Source organism: Parus major, chromosome 3 (assembly GCF_001522545.3).
Source record: "Parus major isolate Abel chromosome 3, Parus_major1.1, whole genome shotgun sequence".
Lineage (NCBI taxonomy): Eukaryota > Metazoa > Chordata > Aves > Passeriformes > Paridae > Parus > Parus major.
The window spans coordinates 6,048,880-6,073,189 of NC_031770.1; the positions used below are offsets into that span (position 1 = coordinate 6,048,880).

The 24,310-nt window shown below is 38.9% G+C and overlaps 1 long non-coding RNA gene across 2 annotated transcripts; it reads left to right on the forward strand.

Moving 5' to 3' along the window:
- The first annotated feature begins 993 nt into the window (after positions 1 to 993).
- On the forward strand, positions 994 to 24,293 carry LOC117244156. Of its 2 annotated transcripts, none has more exons than XR_004496714.1 (4): positions 994 to 1,126; positions 9,234 to 9,306; positions 19,110 to 19,207; positions 21,307 to 24,293. It is a non-coding gene; the product is annotated as an uncharacterized LOC117244156 (long non-coding RNA). The 2 variants fall into 2 exon arrangements; XR_004496713.1 differs by lacking the exon at positions 994 to 1,126 and adding an exon at positions 8,932 to 9,111.
- Positions 24,294 to 24,310: the final 17 nt, after the last annotated feature.

Below are 24,310 nucleotides of genomic sequence, written 5' to 3' on the forward strand. Positions count from 1 at the left end.
AAAGATCTAATTTTCCCTTATCAGACAGCATGTATGTATATTTGGGGGAAGGGGATAAGGGGAAGTGGTGAGTAAATTCAGGCCTGAATGTGGTGGGGATTTTTGGGTTGCAGGTATTTGTATGCTGGTGTTGCAGTCTCCATTTTCTCTCACCACAAATCTGGCTGATTCTCTTTTCCTCAGAGTGGAGCTTGATTTATTTTATTTATTATTTTTTCACACAGCTTTAGCGCAGTGTTTTTGTGGCAATTATGCAAATTATATGTCACACCACCACATATTTTCCACATCATTTGATTTGACCTTTAAAACTAATAAGAGAATTATCATTTTTATGGGTAATTTGTGTTTCATGGTACGAGACAGCAGGACAGGGACTGATGGGAAGAACATCAGAACACAGGAGTCATGTTGCAAGATAGGACTGGAAGGCCATAAGTAGGTATCCAGTATACAACTGTGGCTGCTGTGAGCTTCTGAAGAGTAGATTAGAAGATATATTGTGGAATAAACTTCCCAGAGGGGAATTTTCTTTCCAATGATCTTCAGTGAGCTCTAGGCTAGCCATTGTTCTTTTGGCTAATAATTGTTTTTAATACATTCATTGATGTCTTGTATAATCTATATATGGATGTGAATATGTATTTCAGGTAATGTAATACAGGATGTTATTCTTTCCATACAAATGTTGATAGGTTGTATCTCATGATACATGTGCATGTCTAATCCCACTTAATCATACCAAACCTCTTGCTGTATTTTCCTTAGTTAATCAATTCTGCTGGTTAAACATACGCTGAATAATTTTCCAGTTCTTTTTGAGGCTGCTATAGTCAACTTCTCTATGCATCCACCTGCTAAACTGCTTTGAAAGGCAAAATGCTAAAAGCAAACAGAACTATCTATATATTGTCTTCCCCAAGATGTACAAAGCAAGCATGATTGCCAATAGGTTCATTAACAGCACTGTAATACTCTACTTTCAGCCTCCTTCTCCCTCAGAAAGACCTCTGGAAAGTTCAAAGTGTCAAGAAAATTGTTGCAGAACTGTGATAAGACATGAAGTTCAAGCACTGAAAACTTCAATAACACTGGCTAAATGCCATATTAATCTAACATGTGTCAGGTAAGATTTTCTGTGTGTTTAGGATGATGCCTGGCAGGAGCGTAGCCCTGTGTGGGCTGTGGTTTGGGGAGAGGGAGGCAGAGTATTCTTCTTCTGACAGAAAATTAGTATTTCATGTGCACTCAGCTGCAATGGGAAATACCTGGATACAGAGCCCTAGGATGTGATGGGAGGGTTCCCAAATGGAATACTGTACACCAATATTTTGACCCCACTTTTCACTTCCCAGCTTCCCTCACGACTAATGTTTATATGATATTTTCTCCTCTTATTGTTTGATTAGTCATCAACAATTTTGTTGCATTTTGTTCCCTTTTTGCTCTTTCCCTGTTCTTCAGTTCCTCTCTAGATTTCTTTCTAACAGATGTTTGCCTGTACCACCACATTTCAGGTGGGTGGTTCTGTGTCCCTCCACAGCAGGGCCATGTGGAACTTCAACTACTTGAACATGAGGTTCTGCTCTAAGCTTATCATGCAGTGAAAACCAACCTTACAGTGTTAGTGTCAGATCAGAAATCAAACTAGAGTAAAAAAATCACAAGGGATTTCTGGCATAACCTGTTTAATTTTGCAGTTACATAAGACCTGTGAGTACCCTGTAAATACTCTTCTCACCTTGAAAAGAAGATTGCACCTGTTCTCTTCATATTGCTCTTTCCCCACCCTCTGTTTCTTTCCTCATCTGAGCATGCTTTTTCCCTTTCCTTGACACAGCATATCTCCAGGCTTTACTTCACATAAGAAATGTAACAAAAAATATGAAAACCATCTGATTTGAACATGGAGGTACCCAAAAACCCCATGCCAAATTCCAGTTTTTTCATGACAAATTACAAAAAATGCTAAAATCTTAGTAACTATAGCAGCACAAACACCACCACTACAATATGCCGCAACAGATTGTTCATATGTCACTATTTTTCCAAAGTTCCTTGGCAAACGTTTCCATCAGTAAACAAGTCAAGTGAAAGAATTGTAAAATGGCCAGCAAAACCCCTCAGATCTTCTCTAGGTAGTGAAATAATATTCTGCTACTTATCACTATTATTCTGTTCCTCAGCCCCTCTTCTTTCACCTGTGCTGACAGACTACAGTTGTCTTTGTTTCTGCCTTCCCAAGGAGGCTTATGCCTGTCATGCCACCATCCTCTTTATACTGCAAGTTTATCAAGGCATTGTCATGTCTAAATGTTGGGTCACATTCTCACCTAGGGAGAAAACATACACAGATCCATTAACTTCGTCAGAAAAATGATAAATTACATGAGCTGCTGAGCTGGCACTGCATGTTGTATGCAGCATGGCAAGCATCAATGGAACTGAAAAAAAACCAACATGAATAGTGCCAGTTCACTAACACTTAGAATGATGACTCATTTTTTTCCTATTATCTATTTTTCTTTGATGCTTAATGTGCCAGTATCATCAGAATTTATTGTTGGATTAAGTGCCTGGGGAATAGGCCAATTTATGCTGCATCTTAATGATGGGCAAATGTAAAGGTTTGGGAGTTCTTGATTATTACTGGAGTAATCTCTTGAAGTAGAAAAATAAGTATTTCTACCATGCTAGTACATATGGCATCTGTAAAACTGGAATTGGGATATTGGTGAGTTTATGGAAAAAGTAATCTGATTTACCAACATTTGAAACTGTCATCCTGGATCAGAAATGGAGGGGGTTTTGCCTGATTTTTATAACTACCTGTAATTTGAATGTTCCTAAAAGTTATATAAAATTACAGTAGAGTGCATTGTAACATTTGTCTCTTCATGTATTGAAATAACCTGGAAAACTGTAATATTCACTAAAACCAGTAGAAGCTTTGTTATGAGCTTTGAAAAGAATGAATTTAACTTCCAACTCTTTATGATTTCACTTAACACGTGAAAAATGTTCTGGCTGTGCTTTGACTTTGGCATTGGCTGGAGTTCCAAGTGGCAGGGATGGCTGAAAAAAAACAGTGTAAGAAGAACAAATATTTCATCAAACACCCAATCTGATTTTAAAAACCCCATAGATAAATGTCCAAATGTATATTTTAGTAATGAAAGGAAAAGGAGATATAACTGTCCACAGATACAAAATATTGTGTATCATTAATAATATAAAAACCTAACTTTTTAAAAATATCAAGATTATGGGGGTCATACAGAAGAAAGGAAGGAGGAATATTTTTTCTGGGCATTCGAGAAAATTAGAAGAGTCCAAGATACGTAGTTATGTTTAATCAAAATCTATAAGCAAGACTTAGGGCTGGAGCACAACAGCCCTTGCTCCCTTTTTATGACCTTCTCAGTCCTGAATTCTCTTTTTATGCACATTCTTGGGATGGGGCAGTGAGTGCCTGTGGAGCTGACTGCAAGGTGAGAAAAAATTTTAGATTTGGGAAGGTTGCATCGCTTTCCCTTCCCATCCCAAAGTAGGAATTGATTTAGTGTTCCTTTGCTCAGGAGGTGGTCATGGATTTACAGGCAAGATGGACTGTAAGGACAGAGCTTTTGGAAAGCTGCATCCATGCATCACCTTCCATGTTTATTTCTCTGAGTGCCCTTTTGCAGTGCTCACTCCTCTCCGTGCAGCGTCACAAAAGCTGTGGTGGTGAACTGAACTGGTGTCACAACCTGAGACTCCTGCCCTCACTAGCCTGAGTTCATCATGACAACATGAGCAACAGGACTTTAACCCTAACTTTTCTTCAAGGAGCCTACACAATTCACTCATAATTCACATGATGAAATAGTGTTGAACAGCTTGGTTTGCTCTCTTTCCAGCGTTTATTCCAATATATCAAAGCAGTGAGTTCCCAACAGGCTTTAAAAGGCAAGAGTACAATACCAACCCATGTGCGACCTTCCTGTTGATTTATTCTCATCAGCCAACAGGTGCCTCATACAGAGTTGAAACTAATAAATTCTGAAAGACAAAACTAACAACCTTACAGTGAAACATTGTCAGGGACAACTTCTAATCCCCTCTGTTTTTATAGCAGTGAAAAGATGAGAGGGGGGGAAAAAAAGAATAGAAAAAAGGGGGAGATGGGAGACAAAGAAGAAAATCCTGAAAGAGTTAGTGCCCCAGAGAGCTGCATAATGATTAACGATTCCTTTTTCAAATGATAAGTGATTCCTTCTTAGTCCTGGATGACAATAGAATCATAACTTCATCAAAATTACTTTGAATAGCCTCATTAATGACACATAGTCTTGGTTTATCCCTGCCTCAATGACTGATAATATTTTTCATACCTGCTACTGAATGTGTGTTTAGCTTTGTCCTCCTGATTTGTACAATGCATTCATACATATCAGATCATCTTCTTTTGTTCTTGGATGTTCAACAATTCAATATGATGATAGCAATAAAAGGGGAGTAAAAAAGGAGGAGGGTAAGATGAAGATTTCTTTTCAGGTCAAGCTAACTAAACAATGGAAAGGAAAGTGTATTATATCACCTGTAGAAAGCAGCCTAGTTCATCCAATTCTAGCTGCAGATAATATTTAGAAAGCACAGTCATTAAATATGATTTATTGAAGTACAATATTGCCTCTGTTGCTTAGACTAGAGGCATTTTCTTCTAAAATAGCTGATTAACAGAAGAAGCTCCCTTTAGAACAGCTGCACAGAGTATTCCTGTCAAGCCTCTACCTTGTATAAATATTTTTTAATTAATAGATGCCTTCATCAAATACATGAAAAAATTAAGCTGTAACTCTCACAGGAGACCCTGCTATTAGAGTGATTATTTTAGATTTAGTTTCATTTGCAGATGCTGTTAATTTATTTTTAATAGATCGCTAATTTAGTTTTATCTATTTCTTGTTCAGTTTTTGTAGATATTAGCAGGCTGTGCTTCCTTCAAAGCACACCAGCTTTCCCCTCCCTCTTCCTCCAGGCTCTGTACTCTCCACAGTGCATCTGTGTTTAAATTAGCTGGACCACTGCAGGCTGAGATAGTGATTCATCTGCACATCTGCCACAAGAGGGAAGTTAACAGTCTAGCTGAGGGACTCAAAGCAAAAAACAGCATTACCACTGCAAGTCATCTGTTCTGTTTGGCAAAGCAGTAGTCGTGTCACACAGGAGCAGGCTGCCCTTGAAGTATCTTCTGTCGAGTGAGTGGCAGTGGTATTGTTGAGCAGTACATAAACCTCCTTTTGTCAGCTTGCATTAACCACAGAATTGACTTGTCAGACATTTGTACTTGGGGAGAGAGAGATGAGCAATGTCCTGCCTCTAACAAAGGAAACATCAGTGCCACAGCAGAGAGCACAGATTCCAGAGCTGGCTTCTTGGAAAACTACAGCAGCCTGTTCAAAGTTCTCTGCTGTGGCAGCTCAGCTGCTTCTGCTTCATATGTGCTTAAATTGTGGGTGTCTGTGCAAATGGACAGGATGAGATGACTCCCAGAGCAAGCTGCCCTGTTCCCAGGAGCTCAAACAACCCTTTGCTTGGTGTCAGTCTCAGCAGTTTTAGATTTGTGCACATAGGATTCAGTGCACACAAGAGAATTTCATTGCTATGAACAGGCTAAGAAAGTTGTGTGGAGACCCCAGAGCAACCTTTGAGTATCTGAAGGGGATCTACGAATAAGCCAGAGAGGGACTCCTCAGGAACTGTGGTGTGAAAGGACAAGGAGTAATGGCTTCAAACTGAAAGGGGAGATATAGGTTAGCTATATCATATATACAGAAAAGAAAGAGTTGTAAAGAGTTGAGACACTAGAACAGTTTTTCAGTCTCAAAGGCTAGGTTGGATGGAGCTCTGAACCAGCTAGTCTAGTGGAAAGTGTGTCTGCTCATGGCAAGGGATTGGAACTAGATGTTCTTTAAGATCCCTTCCAACCTAAACAATTTTAAGATCCTGTGTTTCTACAAATATGGTGTTCAAGATAGTAAGAGATGGAGATAAATCTTCATTATCTCTTTTAGACTAAGACAAGAAGTGAAAGACTAGAAAGTCTCTTTGTCCTGGTTTTGATCTGACAGCTGTGATGCAGAGGGATGGCATGCCTTTTGGGGTTTTTTCACTCTCACAGCAGCTTTAAGAAAGAGCTATGAGATGAATCTAGACCTTCTTTGTCCTAATTCTTTGTTGTTTTATTACATACGAGTGGTATTTCCTAAAGGGCAGTGCCAATGTCTGGTCAGCTTTGCTCCATTGTAATCAACATGTACTTTATCATTGACTTTACAACAAGCAGAGTACACAGTCAGTTATAATAAGACAAAAAACTGCTGGTTTTATGTTGATTAAGTGAATAAGCTTCTCCAGCAGTGTGTCTCAGTTTCTAGCTGGGGATATCTCTGGATTTAATTTCAATCAGATCTCTTCTAAAAGGGATTAAAGAATGCTGGTTGTGCTAGGGACCATGGAACTTCTATCTTCTGGAAACATTTTTGTTTTACTTCTGTGGAGATAATTTTGAGTCTTACCACTCTTGGGCTGAATATGCACCAGCACCTGTTAGATTTAAGTGGTTTTCCTTGTCAGTTTGCTGTCTCAGTCAGGGAACTGAGAATGTTCATTCATAAACTTCTCCAGTAAATTGCTGGATGAAGACAGGTATTGATAATCATTTTTAAAGACATGCAATTAGTAAGCACATTATAGTAAAAGAACACAAATATTAATAAAAAAGAAGAAGGAAATCATGATTATTGTCTCCAAACTCAAGATAATGCTGGATTTTTTTTCTGTTATGTGTGTGATTTTTTTTTTCCCTCCATACATTTTTCTCACTTTTTTTTTAAGTGTGTGAAAGGTTTGGGTTTTTTTATATTAGTATCATCTCATGAAGTATGACCTGCTTCAAGATATTTTTATGAACATACTCCATTCAGAAAAACAGGATGTGTTTTCTCCAGCTGTGTTGTTACTTCTGTAAGTGGTTCCTCCAGAATAAGTATTTTCCTCTCCTGAAGAGTATGAAAGCAGAGATCCAAAATGGTTTCCCTATTTAAAGAAGGATAAATGTTTTATGAGATTAGCCTAACTGCATGTAGATCTGTGTGATCTTCCTGCACTTCTAAATTACCTCTTTCCTATGGCAGCTGTTATTATCTCTTTCACACGGCCTCTGTGCTACACAGTTCCTGTGATAACCTATGCAATCTTCATCCATTTAGGTAATGCTGAAGGCCAGCTGGATTGTGGGCACCACGAGAATCTTCCAAGACCATTTTTTTATCTAGGAATGAGATTCCTGTGGTTTGCCTGTTAATCTCAAATAGCCAAGGTTAAGTACATGTAGTGAAAAATCTATTCATAGCAACCTAATCTTATCAACACTCCTAAAATGAGCATAGGGATAAGTGTGCAGACATGAAGTCAAAGCACATCTGGCCCTTTTGTGTCTTTTAAATCATCTCCAGTGACATTGGGATGTTGATGCAACTAAATCATGTTGAGGAGGTCAAGGAATGCAATCTGTGCATCCCCTCCATCAGAAAGTGTAAAAAATTTCCTAATAGGAAAACATATTCCTGGGCAGGGCTGTGAGTGACTGCAGAAACTCAAGAGCTCTGGGTATGAGGAGTACTGTCTTAAAGACTTTGCTATAGGATGTTCAGTCCATACCTAGAAATGCAGTGCTAGTCTGCTCACTTGCAGGCCAGCAGGTCTCACTAGCTTCAACTCAGACCCATCAAAGTTACAATACTTTGAAGCAGTAGGGAATTTGGTTAAAGGGATGGAGACTCCAAGGAAGAATCTCAAGTTCTAGTTAAAGTGATGTGAAAGCAAATTAAACAAGAGAAGGTTTAACAGCTCCATTATGAATGCATTAGCTGTAAATATGAAATGCAGCCTTCTTAGCAGAAGCTGTGGATAATGTCCATCAAGACCAGAATGAAAGGGTACCAATATTGATAGGGGTCCTGGTAATATTCCACAGTGCCATTTCCAGTACACTTACAGGCTGTTACTTCTCTCTACTGCCAATGCCACAAGTTATTTTTTGCTGCTAAGGACTTTAAGTTTCATCTAGATGCCAAGGTAACCTTGGAGTATGTTAAGGAGACCTGGGTGTGGTTGTTCCTCTGAGGGGATAACTCAGCTTCTGAGGAGACATTGCCAATCCCTCTATCAGCCACACATGGAGATGAGTGTCCATGAAGTCAGCTTCAGCAGAACCCAGGAATCTGAACAATTCCCAGCATCCTGGCTATGGAAAACTCATCTGTTTAAATAAATAACGTCCTACGAGAAAGAGCACATTGTATGCAAGATAATCTATCTGCTGTGTGCAAGATAATGAGACCATGGATTTTTTAAGGGTTGATGAGAGTCTGAAAATAACTTGGTTCTCAGCAGAGAATGTGTTGGTGTTTTCTTGGTGAGTTCCCACTGTGTAAACCATAAAATTTGCCTTAGACTGCAAGCTGTGTCAAGTACTAGGCCAGGAACAATTTACCTGTGGTTGCTCACTTCACAGATATACTGCTCTTTAATACATTCTGCTGTCGTATAAATGTGGGCTACATACTCTTCCACAAAAAAAAAACAAAAACAAAAACTGGTCATTGCTTTCCTTTTAATGCTACACAAAAATACTTGTCTTTTGATTGCTACAGATTACAAACCTGCTGTGCAGTATATGCTTTCAAAAATACACCACAGTAAAGACAAGGTTGTGTTCATTTGCCAAAGAAATGTGAGTTTCTTATTCACTCAACAACACTTGTGCCCAAGTGTTGTTGAGGGATGAAGCATCAGGGTGGATGGAACCAAAAAGGCTCCAGGAGTGTCATGACTGTAATCAGTGTCACATCCCTGGTGTTCTGCCTGTTCTTGTTCACCAGCATGTGAATGTGCTCATCATCATCCTCAGTCTTCAGCAACTTTGGGAGGCTGGACTCTGGTGAGATGCCACATAAAGACATTCTACAAAATCATCATCTGTCTCTTCCTCTGATTCTGAACTCATGCTCATGTTTGACCTCTAACATGTCAAAAGAGGAACTCTTCCCAAGACTGGGGGAAAAGGTGAGATGAGGATTTGATACCATGTGAACTCTCCCCAGAATAAGTAACTGTGGATTTTTTTTTCTGTTAAGACAGAAAATAAAGCTTTTGCTTAACCATCATTTCTCTCTTTCCTCTGGAAGCCCAGTTTTGTAAGCTTAGCAACTGTATACTGAGAAATGGTGTGGAAGTAAGGAACAGCAGAAAATGTATTTGGTAAGTTTAACTTTTCCTTTCTCTTTTGACATTAGCAGTGGTGTTTTGCCAAGCATATTTGTTTAGAATGATTGCCTGGGCAACTTTGAGGTATAAATCTCGTTCAAAATCTGTTCAGAGGAGTTAATAATTTATTTGATATGTTAGTTGTATTACAGCATTTCTGTTCTCATAATGGCTGAGCCATAAATATTTTTATCAGGCTGGTAGATTTTATCTTAGAATAGTGAATTTGAAACTATTTTTCTGTGTAGATTTGTAATTTCATTCTGAAAATGGTGATTTATTGTAAATCTTTAACTTCATTATAGACTAGGAGTGTTCAAATTTCTTCTTGATGAAATACTGAACAATTTTTTTTTCATTTTCTTCTGCTTCTGAGCTGATCAGGTTTTTTTCTATGAATGTGTTAATTGGTCAAAAATTCTAATTTTTCCCACTTAAAAAAAAGAGGAATTGTTACAAAGGCTTTTTATTAATCCCCTGCTACTAGTTCTTTAAGACTCTGGTAATTATTTGTCTGCTTACTCAAGTCTTCTGTTTCTACACTGTGATTAGATAATTGAGTCTCTAAAATGAGAAAATCACCAAAAAGATCTAACCCATAATGACTTGCAATATTACTTTCTAACATGAATAATTATTCACTGACTATTTGCAAAGTATTTAGGATTCATAAACATCTTCAGGGCAAAAAAACATTTGTCATGCAGATACGCATATGCAGTTGTTAATAATAAGCCACAAATAATAACTGAAAGAGCTGACAGTGCTTATGACAAAATTATTCATTATTTTTTGTGGTATTCAGCCAAGTCTGCCCAGGCTTTATAAATAACTGCTGACTTAGAGATTCTGAAGGCCAGGCAGAACTGCTGGGTCATTTTTCTGATTTCCAAGGTAGTATTGATCAAGTATTCTCCCCTAGTTGTGCTGGATGATGATTATATCCATGTGCATTTATTGTTTTAATTCTGCTGAATATAGATAGACTGAAAAGGCTTAAATAAAAATCTTTAAAAAATAATCTGCCATAATAATTGATGAGGTGTAATAAGAAAAAAGGAATGTTTAGTACAGCAGTCACATACTTAAACAGTGCAGCACTCAAGTCATAGTTAAAATTTTCCCCTTATACAAGGTAGAACGGTTTAGAGAGTTCCTTATTTCTTCTTTTTTACAAAATTGTGTAGAATCCTGGCAGGAAATGGGCTCCAGAGAACAGTGACAGTTGTTTCTCTGTAGCAAATGTGGTTGTTAATGGAAAGAAATGCAAGACAGCCATCTGTTGGCTTGTGCAGAAAGCTGTTTGGTTCCCAGTCCCAGGGCAGGAGCGAGCAGGTGCTCTCTGCAAGGGCAGCCGGTGTTTGTGCACACTTTAAAGGCAGGCTCAGCACCAGCCCACTAAGAGGGAAATGTATCCCTGTGGAAATGGGTCCTGGGAGCACTGCAGACATCTGGGACACAGGCAGAGCTCTGTCATCAGCGTGTTACTGGTTGGACAGAGCATTTCTGTGTCTTTTCCCAAGCAGCAATTCTGTGCTGTGGGACTTTGTAGCCAGGTGCCATCAAAGGTGATGGATTCAGCAGTGATGCCCTGCCTGGGGAGAGCAAATGCACAGCTGATCTCTAAATGTCTGCCAGTGTAGTACAAGTGACTTGCTTGTCCCTGGGCTTGTGTGACACCTTCAGGTCTACATTGTAAAGAACATACAAGTGAAGATAATAATTTAAATATTTAGGGTTAGGTAAAGTTTGAATTAGGTATCTTATGTCTTTATGTTTTGTAGGCTGTTGGCTTTTATTAAAAATCTTTTCTATCATACAGATCATTAAATGAAACATTCAATAACTGGGTTTTTGTCCCAGATTTCCTGGCATAGATTTACGATTTGATAAATGAGACTAGTCACATATCATTGCCATTTATGCTGAGGGACTGACTAGCATGGCTTCTTTCCCTTCTGAGATACTCTCCCAGGCTTCTATTTTGAACTGGGTCTATTTTGAACTATTCCAGGACAAGGGACCATTTAGGCAGGTTAAATTCCCAATAAAAAAGAGGTAACTTCCCTCTGCTGTCTGTCTCCAGACTTCTTTTATTAGATAGAGACGAAATAGTGGACATACTGGCTCTCCCTCTTACCACAGTGTGATGATTGAGCAGGTTATCTCTCTTTCAAGAGACAATAACACAAAGGAGACCACTTGATATGGTACTGTGGTGCTGTGTGATTTTGTGAGCCTCTCACATATTGCTGGTGTCACAAGCCAATACAGCTGCATGCTTGTACTCAGGATTAAGCTCCAAAACACAGCAGTTTCAATGGAAATTTTATCAGTGTTCTTATCTGCCACAAACTGGAATTTTCTAGAGATCCCTGGCTTGCTTTTTTGTGGTTTCTTTTGTTTGGTTGGTTGTTTGGTTTGGTTTTTTGTTGTTTTGTTGTTGCTGCTGTTTTGTGGGTATTTTTGTGGGTTTGTTTGTTTGTTTTGTTGTGTTTTCTTTTTTTGTTGTTTCAGGGGTATTGTTTTGTTTTGTTTTGGGTTGTTTTTGTCCCTGCTGAGGCCAATTATAGGTAAAGCTAGGAGAAAATTGAGCCACTGTTGAAAATCACACCCTATACATTTCTGAGCACAGATAGATTGAATTTCAATAAAAATTAGAGTGAAATAAATGGTCTTATTAATACTTGTTAATTCTAATGTAATTTTAAATGGGTGCAAACTAATTTGGGGCTTTTTTCTCTAAGTTCTTCACATACCCTTTTGTAGACCGGTGAAATCACAACAAGGGAAAACAATCACTGGTTATTAAAGATAAAGGCCAAGTCTGAACCATAAGAAAGGCACCCAAATAACTGATGATGCTAAATAATGGAGCAGAAGGCTGTACTAGTTGAACTGCACTGATGATCTGTTTGCTGTATTTTGTGGCACACATCCTTTATGAACATTTGACACCCGTGATTGTTCTGGTGGAGGTCTGAAAACGGTTTGCAAACACCAAGGGTTTGACCATTGCTTTCCTTCTGATGATGGTGTCTGATATTGTGGATCCCTGTGCTCTTTCCCACACCTCACACCCCCAATTGTCTGGCTTAGATTGTGACAGCTTCTGCTTGGGATGCATTCATCCCAGGTTTTCAACAGGAGATCAATATTCTGCTTGAAATGAGGTTTAGCTAATGCTGAACTGATAGAGCTGGAAGGATAGGGGCACCAGCTGAGGCAGGACAGCTTGTTACCATCCCTACAGATCTTACTGGGAGCTGAATGCTGCCTCTCAGCATTCAGCATCATTGTAACTCTCCGAGTTTAGAGTTGGATAGGGAAAATTTGTTAATTATGAATTCTTCAGACCCTAGCAGAGGTTTAAAATTATTCTTTGATGTGACAATATACTCATAGTGCATAGAAATGTTCTCAATATATACAGGAGGTAAATCTTGTGGTCTGAGTCCAAACTCAAAGGACAATTCACTTGGAAAGGCAGTCCAGTCTATGTGTATGCAACTATTAGAATAGGAATATCCCTCACATCCCACTTGCTAATAGAGTCCTCTTACCTGAGCACAAGGCCCCTGAAAGAAAGAAAAAGGTTATACAGTTTCAGGGGATGATGTCTGACAGACTGTGTGCTGGATTTGAGGAGCTGGCCTTTCTGCTAGGTAAGGTTTTACTCTTGCTTCATCAGCAAATTGTGACAAAAAGGTCTAGACTGGTCCTGATTTTGTTATATTTAATATGAATTTCATGACTTTGCCTCCATTTTAATCTATAAAGTCTGGATTTTTTCCCTTTAATTTAAATTACCTGGTTTTGAAATTGCTGACTGCAGCTCTCTGGGGGTGTTCACTTCCAGAAGCTTCTGGGGAAGAAGGACTGATCCTGAATGCCAGAGGAAGGTACAATTTTATCCTGCATAAATAACTTCATTCTCAGAGCAGTCTGGAGTGGGATGTGGGAATTGAAATATTGGTTTGTGTTGATGGCAAGGGAAAGGTAAGACAGCTCTGACAGACGTGGTGATGGGGCCTTTATGTTTACTGGAAGCTAAAGAAAAATTCTTAGAAATTTTGGAACAAAACCAAACCAATTTCTTTAATAGAATGGAATGGTTTCCCAGGAATTCTGAATATCTTTGATTCTGTTAATAACCTTCTCCAAGCTTTGCCTTTGACCCCAAAACCAAGATAAGAAGGAGGTTTTACCTTTGCTGCTCAAGACAGATGAGCTTGTTAAAGCAAGCTAACAAGTGTAGATTATGTCACTACAAATGCAGATGGGGAAGGTGACACTTCAGGTGCTTGCCTCTGGCTAGGTATGTGAGGCCAGTGCTGTATTCCTATCTAGGCACAGCCTTTCTGCTTATCTTACAATAAATTAAACTGACTACTTGTCGTTAGGGCTGAAGCAGCTATTTTTTTTTTCTTTCTTCCTTTCTGTTACCTCAGGGTAACTAATACACCTTTGTTTTCCTGTGGTAAAACATAGTGAAAGCAAGACACTTCAGTTTATAAGATCAGTGCTATGCATCTGCCTAAAGTTGACATATCCCACAGTGAAACTGAAATATTCTGGCATTGCTGCTTCTTTTTTTGATTTGTTTTGTTTAAAAAACCTCCACAAAACTACAGACTTGTGTGTGCTAATTACCCCAGCTAAACACAGCATCTTGAGCAATGAATACATTGTTTTAGCTGCAGAATTCCTAATTTATGCTGGTATGGAGGTCCCAGTGCTGATACTAGAATTTGTGACTTGGAAGTAATCAATCTCCTCCCATAGGTAAGCAATGTTCTTTCATTTCCTGGCTGTTACTCACTTGCATATTTCAATTTGATTCATGCATCTGGCATTCTGCTGTTCTCCTTCCCAGATGTACCTGCTCAAATTTAGTCACTTTTAAAGTGCTTGTCCAGCTGTGAGCTTCCTGTTTCACTGTCACCTGCTCCCCACTGAAGCAGATGTGATTAACTTAGGTCCAGCATTTGGTGTCTCTGCACAATTTATCCTTCCACCTCAGAGTGGCAGCAGGAGATTTGCTGGTTTCCTGCACTTAAATAGACAAACTCCATTTCCCGTGACTCTTATTTAATTGTTTCTCTTTGAATTAATAGGTGAGGATTTTAACCCTATTCCTGTGCCACTCAGCTCCTTCATTTCACTGTACAAAGGAAAAAAAGTCTGTATATCAATGCAAAAAAAAAATAATTATTTTCTTTTTTCCCACTGCAGCCAGAATTTCCTGATTATGCTCTGAAAGAAGTTCTACTGGGTTATTTTAGATACTTTCTAGCACATAGTCTCACTCTTGAGAGAGGCTGCCCATAAAGCTCCTTGAGAGAAAGGGCACAGGGTAAAGCTCTAGAAATTCTGAGTTTGCTCTGGGACAAACACAAGGACGAAATCTTGTCAGAATGAAGTCAGCTTCTCTCTTGCCCCCTACCTTTTTTGGTGGCCCAGGTGGGTCCATTCCAATAATCAAAAGGAAGCTTCTACCATGCTGTCAGTGATTTAAGTACAAGTGTTTCTCCTGACTTAGCAGCCCTAGCAACTGGATCTTCTCTAGTGTATAGGAACTCAGCAGCCACAGGAATTGTGACAGTAATTCTTTTCATACTCATGTATTTTTTGTTTTCTGCCTTATGAAATTATTTCTAAAGAATAAATAAGATGGACAAATGTTTTAAGAATGAAATTTCCAAATTTCTTGTGAAATTTCCAAACAGCTGAGACAGAAAAACTAACTTCCCACTGAAAATAACTTCTTTTTCTTGCAAACACTTCGTAATACATATCCACCATGCTTTCAAAATAGAATGGTGATGCAAAGCAAAAATAATCCTGGGACTCCCTTAAAAATCATTTGGTATCCACCTCAAAAATGCTTCCTTCTTGTCATGTCAACATTACTTTATTTAGAGCACTGGAGCTCCTAAGGGAACACAAATAATTGCAGGTCTGTGTTTCATACACATTCCCAGCCATTGGAGGTCAGCACAAGTTCGTTCATCCAAGCAGCTTTAAGGTCCTTTATTCCTCCAGTTTTGCCTAGCAGATTTTTGCTAATCATGAAAATGACCATTCATGTCTATAACATCTTAGTAGGAAGGAAGGTTCTTGGGAACAGTGAGAAGCCAATGAATACAAAATCTATGCTTAGGTAAATGTCTTGGCTCCATGCAGTGTCCCAGGAAAAGCACCACTCAGTGTTTGTTCTAGTTTTGGATGTCTAACTCAGCAGCTGGCAAGGGACTGCAATGGGTGGAACAGCTACACACAGTGCTCTTCCAGGTTTTGGTTGATGCTTGTGCCTCACTGGGCTCTGTTTGACATTAATTCTGCTGGTTATGAAGCTCAGGGTGCTGAGAGTGGCCCCAGAACAGCTACAGCAAAGAGCCTGCACCTTGCAATGTATTATTTCAGTGGCTCATTGGAGTCCAGTATTAATGGATCACAGTGAAGTGCACTTTGAAAAAAACATCTAAATAATCTTCAGCTAAAGAACATAAAGGTTTGAAGGCCACATTCTGTGGATTTATAAGTGATTTTAAAATATATTTATTTAAAAAGAAGAAAGAAAAAAAAAAAAAGTCCATGCTAGGAACTGCTAAAAATTGGAAAGCTCTGAGGTAAAAAAAGATTCAGGAAGTTCTGGATTTATTTTCCCAAACTAGTACTTATTTCTGTACCCTTCTGCATCTGTTTCACTGAAAAATTTTCCCCAAAGGAACGTGAATAAAATTTTATTTGGCTATAGGGGTGGAGAGTGAAAGTAAGCAGAGAATTTGGTGGTATGTTTAAGTCCCTGGTGCAGAAAGGGGCTTAGAATCTCTGTTATGAATCTGGCAGGGAATTAATTTGAACTTCTGTCCCTCACTATGAAAATGGTCTATCAGTTATGGGATCTTCGCCCTCTAGAGACAAATTGAAAAGGTAAAAATTTTTTAAAAGTCAACTAGAATGAGTTTAAGTGTTTAGGAAAAACTTGCTAAACAATTTTGGGTTTGACCCAAAAGAAATATGGAAACACGGGAAAAAATTTATGAAATATGATTATTCATTCCCTGGGTAGCAGAAATAATAATGTGAAACTCCTTCTTATCTGTAACTGAGGTCTGAAAATAGAATTCAAGTGTAGAAGGTCAGTTGAAAATTAAAAATGTAATTTATTAACTTCATTGGAACACTGAGGCTTGGTCTCAGAGGATAATAAAAATTACAAAATGCTGCACAGCCAGAATTACAAAGGCTTCAGGTTCAACGTGGGTCTCGTTATATTGGTTGTTTATTTTGAAGCCTAGTTCCCACAGCTATTTGTCATCTCAGGTTTCATTAAGATACCATGATTTTGTCTTTGTGCCTGTAGAGGACCATATGAAAGTAGAAAAAGCACTGAACTGAACTGAACTGAACTGTTCCTCTGCTGTCATTTTAAAGGGAGGAAACAAAAAAAAGAAAAGCTGATCTCACAAAGTCCCATTGCTCCAGCAGCTGGATCTACAGGAAGAAACATTGGATCCTGTTAGACTATTGATAAAATATTGTGCCAGTTGGAATGCTGAGTATGGGAAGAGAATTTTCTCCCAGTGCCTAGCTCAAATGTGAGTCCAGTAAAGACAAGTTAAGAGAACCAGCTTTGAACTGACTAGAAAGCCTTTGCAGCTCTGATGAATGATTTGGGACACACCAGTATCTAATAAAATACAGATCAAACATTGTCATGTACGGTGTGAGGTCTGAAGAGAGACTTAACAAGGCAGAATCCTGACTTTTGTTGCCACATCAGCTATTGTTAACCCAAAAGTCTTTGCTTTTTATTAGTGCTTTGTTCACTCACTAATAATTACCTGTCTCATACCTTTAGGAGATTGCAAAATAACTTGTATTTTACTGATGGTGATGCTGAGCAACAGAAATATAACATGAGGTGTTAGGAAGGCCATGACAATCCTGGAAAGAAAACTCCTTAGAATCCAAACTGTAACCACATTTGATAATCATGATCTGAAGAATGTTATATAAAATATAAGAATTTTGGTGCATTTTATAAACAGTTATTTTCAGCCTTAATTTTACATTGTGAACAGCTGTGTTGATTTGATTGGAAGTGTCAAAAGTATGTATGGAACTGTAGGAATGCAGGGATGCCTGTAGGAAAAGTTTTGGAGTGACTAGTTTGTTAAAAAAAAATGAAAGGTGTTCTGTGTTATCAAAAGGTCATGATAGTGAGCAGTGGTTTGAATTCTTGTGAAGGCCACTGACAGTTCTAATTAAACTTATGTAGGAAGGAACAAATGTGTGGATGACTTTCTTGCTGTTCTATAATATATCAAATCTGGGATTTATCTTTAATTGCTTCCTGAAGTTAATTAAAGTATTTCCCTAAGCATCCTGTGTAAGGTGGCTTTGCTCTGACACTACTTGTGCTTGGTGTCAGGGTTGATATCTAAGCTTTTTATCAAGATCAGTGAGATAGTGAATTAAATAGTAAGAATATAAGCAAATATAAACTAGTCCTAGATAAACCCAGGTATAAATCTTAATCTGGACAGAGCACCTGAAGTCAGCAAAGCCCTGTACAGACAGATGTGACTTCCTAAGGAGAAGGCCATGACTCACTGCAAGAGTGCTCATAGGATTTTTTGGTTTCCTCTCTAGATTTTTTTTTTTATACAGAACTGATGATAGTGTGTGCATGTTTGTTCCTTTATCTTAAAGATCAAAATCTGGTCCTGGGTAATTCTGAACATGTTGCAAAGGGGTTACATCTTCCACTGTTGAGCAATTCCAGTTACATCAGAGAATTTTACTGAGATCCTTTAGCCAAACTCAGAACACCAGGCTTTGGTCTAGAAGAGTGCTACACTGAGTAAAACTGTACTAATCTTGAATTTAATTATTCTGATCTTGAATCTAATGATTGACTGTGTCTCCTGGCCTCAGGAATCCAGTGATAAAGATGTAATCTTCACACTGTTTTAAAAGGCTAAAAACACTATCCTAATTCTGAACTTGTTCCATGACAAGGAGTAGCACGTCCTATACACTCATGTTGATGTCAGTTGGCTCCCAGGGCTGTAGAAACTGGTCCCCATGAACAAAGGTTTCTGCCAGATCTGTTCCACCACTGCCTGAACATCAGACAGAAGAGCAGCCAAAGGGCCATGGCTTATCTATCTGCATTATCAGGACCAGAAATCTTAGGAGCTGAACTGGCTACCAGGACTGGCAAAGGTTGCAGTTTGAAGCATGGCTGTTGCTGTGGGAAGGAAGGGAGGAGTGAGGGCCTTTTCCTGGCATTTCTTTCACAGAAGTACAATAGTAAACCTCAATCTGGAGAATTTCTCCTGCTCTCTAGTTCTCAAATCCTGCTCTACTCCTTTCCTCTATACACCTGTTTTCAATGAAAACAGTCTGTTAAACCTTCCCCCACCCTGCTGGGGGTGATGCTCTTCTGTCCTGCACAGACTGGCAGGAGTTCCACAGCCAGGCCCCATGGTATAGGGGATGAGCTGAAGCTCTGGACCATCACCCAGGTGAAGCCCTTGCATCAGCACTGCTTTTGCCACAGTGAATGCATGGAGTGTGAAGAGGCTGGGGGGGGAGATCCAGCCAGGCCCCCCAGGGCTGTAGTGTGGTCCAAGAGGCTGAGGTGGTACCAGGAATACGTCTGTCCTGTGGATGAGCAGAAGCAGGGAACCAGCTCAGGCAGTGGAATCCCTAGCAGAGCCTTTACTGCTGAGTATTTAGTCTTTGCTTATCTCAGTCATGAGTCACCTTTGTTCCATTTTTAGCAGATAAAAAGAAGAGAAGGAAATCTTATGCAAAGAGACTGTAATGATGCTGTAACTCTATGACATCAGCTGCTGTTTGCCAGCACAGTGCATAGCAGGTGAGGAGAGGAGCTGCTCCAGGTAAGAGTTTCAGGTGCCTGTTAGCTACAGGGAGAGTGCTGGAGCTGAAGGACATGCGCTCCTCTCAGAACAAGTTGTACCTGATTACTTGATGGCTTGCAATCTTAGCAGCATTGAAAAAGCAGCACAGAACCTCTATCCTGTGTAGAAAAGGCTGTTTTGAAATCCACTGCAAGCAATAGGCTGCTGAATGTAGCTGCAATAGTTGCCTCCCCAGCTAAGGGATGTATGGCTGGATAGTGGAATGACACCTGTCTAAAAGTACTCTTAGGCCCAACTTGCCCAACTCTTCTCCAACAATGTGAAATATGCTCTGTTTGAATAAGGATTTGTTTCAAAAGAGAACTGTGGAGACTGGAAAATAGTAACATTTGACTCCAATTCTTTACTGAGGTCTGACAAGCTTACTGTGCATAATAAAGTTAGAGATTACATGGAATATAAAAACAAGCATCACAGGAAAGAAACTTTAGTTTGCTAGTATCTTGGCAGGAGAGTTACAAGACTCAAATCTTAAACTTGAGGGGGTTTAAAGAAAATATTTTGTGACTAAAGCTATCTTGAGTAGGAGCTGCTGCTCTAGGAAACATTCAGTTGACTTGATTTTCTGGTATATGTATCAGCTTTGAACTGAACTCTTGGAGTTGTAGCTCTGGAAATATGGCAGTGTTTTTGGAATACCAGACCATGTTCCTAAGGCTTCTGTAACAAATGCAGGGTGTTTCAGACTTCTGCACTGAACCTTAAATACAAAGAACTTCAAGTAAGGAATAACATTTTATCCTGTTGTTAAAATGATAAATATAAATATAAGTCTTAAACAAGCTTCAAAAAAACACCTGTGTCAGAACTCATGGATTTAAAAAAACTCTTGAGATAATTTTGTAAAGTTGCCCTTCCTGCATTTGGCAACGATTTCTAGAATGAACCTCTCAATTCTCATTCCCCCTTTTAGTCTCCCATCTGACACTTGGTGCCTCTTCAGAGCTCCATTGACTTCAGTGAGGCATGAAATTGAGAAAGAATTGCAGTTAAATCTGCTTAAAACAGAATTACAACTATTTGTGCCAAGCCATAGGGAAAGCAAAACTCTCAACAGTCAAAAGAAATTCTCCACAAGTAAAAACAGAAAAAAACTTGGCCTAACAAAGCTTTTGAAAGTTTGAATGCTTACAGTTAAGTAGATAAAGTGAATACCTATTTTGGTTATGAAATATTTTGGTTTCTTCCATCTGTTTGACAGTGTAGGGTAAAAATAACTAATTTCAACCATAGTAAAGTGTCATGAGGCAACTGAATGAAAAATATTGAATTTTTATGAGGCAACCCAGCTACCACCTCATTACCATAACTGGCAAACACAGGTTTTGAAGTTTTGTTTGGGCTTTTTTCTCTCAACCTGTACTTCCCTAAGAGATAGGATGAACAAAACTGAAACGGTGAATAACAAAACTGAAATGGCGAATAACAAAACTGTAGGCAGTGACAAGAGGAAATAAGTCTCCAGAGATCCCATGTATGGAGTCACATTTAACACAAAAATCTAAGTCTGTGGCATGTCTTGAAATTATTTGTTCATTGGCTATGGAGAAGGAATAATCTTTTGTATCATGTCACTAAGTTTAGTAAAGCTAATAAAAAGGTTTTGAAGCATAAGTACTACTTGTATGAGTAGGGCTATTGACCTCACTGGGTCTAATTCAATGGAGTGCTTCATTGAATGAGTAAGAATTGCACAACAGAGCCACTTGTTAGATTAAAACTGGGGTATTTTGAAATGCTACTTTTTTCTTTTTTTGTTTTTCCCCCAGCTGAGTAGTATTACAAGTCCTCATCTGGGCCTGCATAAATCTCATGCTTCTGGAAGCACTGAAAAATTTCATTACAAGAACAATAAGCAATAACTTTTGTGTGAAATCATTTCATAATTTCCTGTTCAGACACTGGCATTTCATCATTAAACATAGGTTAAAGCTACGTCTGTTTTGTTCAGTTTTACTAGTAATAATAATAATAATAATAATAATAATATTTGTCTGTTAAATATCAGCTGTCTTAATGTTCCAAATGTTTGTAGAGGAGAATGACTTGTCTGAATCGACGTGGTGATGACACAGAGGAGGAACAGATGGCACAGAGCTGCCCCTGCTCCATTCATCATGTCCAGTGGAAACAATGACAATACCGCACTGGTTCTCAGCAAATTACAGAGCTCAGCAAACAAATCAGCCTGACTGGCAGAGGTCTTGGAAAAGGAAACTAAAATCTGCCTTGCACTGCTCTAGAGGTTACATGGCTATGGATCACATCGCTGCTGAAAGAGGTCAGTAGAGAAATGTCCCAGGAAAGAGATTTTGCCTCTACCTAGAGCTTGTAAAGTGGGTTTTTTTATAGCCTTTGGCTTGGCTGAGTAGCTCTGTTGGCATCACTGGATCTAGCTAGCTAAGTTTTTTTATTTAAGAAGTAAGAATTGAAGAATCAACTTTATGAGAAATTTCCAGGTAAGGGTATAGTAATGGCATCAGCTTTGTAATGGCAAGAAGATGGAGCAGAAGACACAGTGGGCTCTCTTGTGCTTGCTGCTGGATTTTTGCAGGAGGCTCTTAGTTGCTATTTAGTTATTCTTTTTGTCTTGGTGTGAGTTTTTTAATTAATGTTTGTTTTGTCTGATTATGACATTCTAGTCAGATATATTTTATTTTTATATCAGAAGATAAGGACAGAACTGTATCAACTGTGCAATTTATGAAGCCTTAATCCTTTCCTTGCAAGGAGATAAAAGTTGCAGGTGCTATAAATGTCCTCAGGTTAGGTACAGATTCCTAACTGGATTTCTTTATCATATATCAATCAGATATTTGTAACAGACAAAAAAATCTCAACAATTTCCGATGCTTTGAGTACTCAAAGCTTATTGACATCCAGATGCAATCAGAAAACTGGTTCTGGTAATATTGCCTAAGAACCCAGGCTGACAGCATCTCTAAAAGCTTAAGGCTTTCAAGCATTGTCTTGTCATCTTACCATGCCCTGTGCAGAACAAGGAGGTGCAGAGGTGTGGAGAGGCAGCTGTGCCAGCCCCAGGGCTGTGCAGGGGCAGTGTGGACCTGCCAGACGCAGAGGAGCCCTGCCTGTTGTACCGTGCCCTGCCCTGTTGCAACACTGGTTACGTGTGTCCACCTGTGCCATGGGTCTGAGTTGCTCTAGATTATTCCCTGACCAATATCAAACCATTTTGTGTCTCCTTCAAGTTGTGCAAGGCCAGTTGAGGGGATCTTTCAGTGATGGTGTGTGGTTTTATTTCCAGGTGCAGTGTCATATCCCACCTATCTATTGCTAAAGATGCAAACACAGATATGGGTTTCTTCCATGTAACGATTTAAGGAATTTAGTCTACAGCTGGTGCTGGTGAAATGTGGATGACTCAAAAGACAGCCTGGGAGTGACTGACCAGCTGATGGCTGGTACTTGCTCTTGCTTTGTTTATATGGTGTTTCTCTATCTGTTCATGAAGTCATCTACATATCTGAGGCAGAAATTCCCTCCAAGACCCATGTGTCCACATACATCAAATATAAATATAAGTCATCAATGGTACATAGAATTTATGAGATGGATTTTTTTTGTAAGGGAAATTATTGTGAGAACAAAAAAGGTTTTTTCAGTGTGTACTCCGTTACCTGCATGCTCTGCTGCCAATTTAAACACTATCAGAAACTTGTTTTGTTGTTGATTTTAACAGAGGAATAGACTTGGGTTCCCAGTTTTTTCAGCTCTTGTTTGACATTGGTGTTTGTCCACTCAAAACAAGCATTAAGCTGTCTCATGTCTTTGTTTAGACCCTTATTGTTTCATGTAGTATGTAAATGTGAATCTGTCATGAACTGAAATTATCACGGTCTTGCAATTAGATTGCAAGACCTTTTCACAACTCTGCTGTAAGTAACTGTACTCTGGGATGAGCAGGATTCCTACAAAATCCTTCTGGCTTAGGACATGACAGTTTTCTGGGATGAGCTTTCATGCTTTCTTGCAACATTTATTTTTATTTTATTGGTAGGTAATCCAGCACAGTATTATAAATGAGGACACTGTGAATCCAGTATTGTTGTTTTAAATGACGTCATTGTGACCACTACAATGGCACTACATTTCTGACTGGGCCAGAAGTCTAATGGAAGGTTAGAATGTTTTGTCCCCATTTCTTGAGTGCATCAGCAGAGTTCAGCCTTTTAACCTGTCCTATGTAACAATGGAATTTTTATCAGAAAAGTTATTTTCTTCAAACACTGAGAGACTACTTAGACAAGGCCCAACCCCTCTCTGTTCTCTCAGTTGTTAAAACTTGGCTAATTAACCGTACATATTTTGCTTCACTTTTCACCACACTCCTCAGCAATTTGTCTCAGAGCATTTAAAAAGGACTTAAACACTTTTATCCTGATTTCAATGTGAAAATCCAGTGGTGTTAACAGGATGATGACAAAGCAAGGAATAAAACCTAGAACCTGGAGATTCATTGATGCTTTTCCTACAGATTTATAATAATTGTAGTCATGTCTTGCAAACTTTACTATCATTTTTGTAGAACATGGTGTGTGATCTGCTGGTAATCTTAGAAATTCACCATCCTCTTGCTAAAGTATGAAGAGTGACCAGTCCTCAAGCCACTAAAGAGAAGTGCAGATTCAGTCTTGGTAGGATTGGTGTCCCCTGCAGTTGAATACATGCAGTTCTTGTACAGTCAGCACAGCAAATGTTTTCCTCCCACATCCCAGAATGATAAAAATAGGGTATTGCTAGTGGTGGTTTTGGTGTTGCAAAGAAGACAATTACTGAGTTCTTCCTCCAGTGTCCAGGCAGCACAGATCCTCATACCTCAGAGCAACAGATTTAGGTGCAGGCAACAGGTAACATGATAGATATGTATATAGAAGTCTGAGCAATAGATGAGATGGCTTTGATTAAGGTACAGTTCTGAAGGGCACCATTATTTTGGCTTGTTTTATTTTCCTGTTTTGATTTTGGTTTTTTGTTTGGTTGGTTTTTTGGCTTTTATTTTTTCTTCTGCTCTTTTTTTT